The following is a 1424-nucleotide window of genomic DNA, read 5'->3' as shown; positions in this document are numbered from 1 at the left end:
GTGTTTGGTGTTGATCTGGTGGTGAAAATACAGGTGTTTGGCGTTGATCTGGTGGTGAAAATACAGGTGTTTGGGCGTTGATCTGGCGGTGAAAATGCATGTGTTTGACGTTGAACTGGTGGAGATAATGAATGTGGCGTTTGATGTTGATTATAAACTGCAGAAACTGTATGCTCACTTAATATGCAACTAGCTGCATTTATCATTTGAACCTTGTAACGCCTTTTCTGGTCTGGGGTCATGAATTTCATGTCTGGTAACAAACTTTTTAAAAAGCATAAATCCATGTCTTCTTCGGTATCAGTTTTCTTCTTCTTGGAAAAGAACTCGAGGGCAGCCTTGTTGACATCTGATAAAAGAACTGGTGCGAGTTTTTTTTTATTTTTATTTATATTAGCACTAGATGTAGATGGAGAATATAAATTATCTTCCTTTGAATTTGGATCAGCCAAATTATCAGAACTTTGATCAGCGAACTCATATTCATCGGAAGCTTGGTCATCGTTGTTTTCAAGATCATTTTCGCTTAAATGTTCGTTGACAGTATTTGAAGTGACTGGTATATTTCCTAAGCACACAATTAAAATAATTGTAGTAAAATATGTACAATATTTCAAATATATAATTTGTATATTTTTTATTTTACTAACCCGTTTGTTTACGTGATTTTGTAAATGGCTCTAAAAAATTTAGATATTCTGCCAAGTAGTAGGGTCTTTTAGGTTTTGCACCAGACCCAGATGGTAATTTATGTTTTAAATGCCTGGTATAACATGCCCGAAGATTCTTCCACCTTTCTTTACATTCTGATGCTTAAAAATATTTACAATATTTTATGAAAAATTTCATCTTATATTAATATTAGATTCTAAGCGTATGTATTGATTTTACAATGATGTGTTTTTTTTTAAATTTTTTTTAAATTATTTTGCGTATGTGGGTACACGATAAGTAGTCGAAATAATGCTTCGATTTTAGTATCTTTTTGAACTTCAGTATCTTGTTTGATGGGAAAGTGAATCTAGTTGGTGAATCAAGCAGGTCAAAATTCAAAATTTTAGGGGGGATCTATGGATTTTTTATTCTCTACGGTATATTTTTTTTTAACAATTTCAGCTTCTGAGCGGAGCGATGAATGTATTATTTTACAATTATGTGTGGTTTTTTTATTTTTTTATTTATTTTTATTTTTGTTTGTCTATCATCACCCTTTACTATTTAGGACAGTAAAAATTCTTATATTTTCTTCAACAGTACCTATCTTTTCTGATAGGAAAGTGATTTTTTTTTATTTTATTTTTTTTTATTTTTTATTAGAATTAACGCCAGTCGGCTTTTACAAAATTTACACGGAGTGTACAAGATACAGATACAAGATATATAAACATTTTTTTTTTTTTTTTTTTTTTACATATGAATAAATT

Source organism: Acyrthosiphon pisum, unplaced genomic scaffold (genome assembly GCF_005508785.2).
Source record: "Acyrthosiphon pisum isolate AL4f unplaced genomic scaffold, pea_aphid_22Mar2018_4r6ur Scaffold_953;HRSCAF=1417, whole genome shotgun sequence".
NCBI lineage: Eukaryota > Metazoa > Arthropoda > Insecta > Hemiptera > Aphididae > Acyrthosiphon > Acyrthosiphon pisum.
This window is presented reverse-complemented; position numbering follows the sequence as displayed.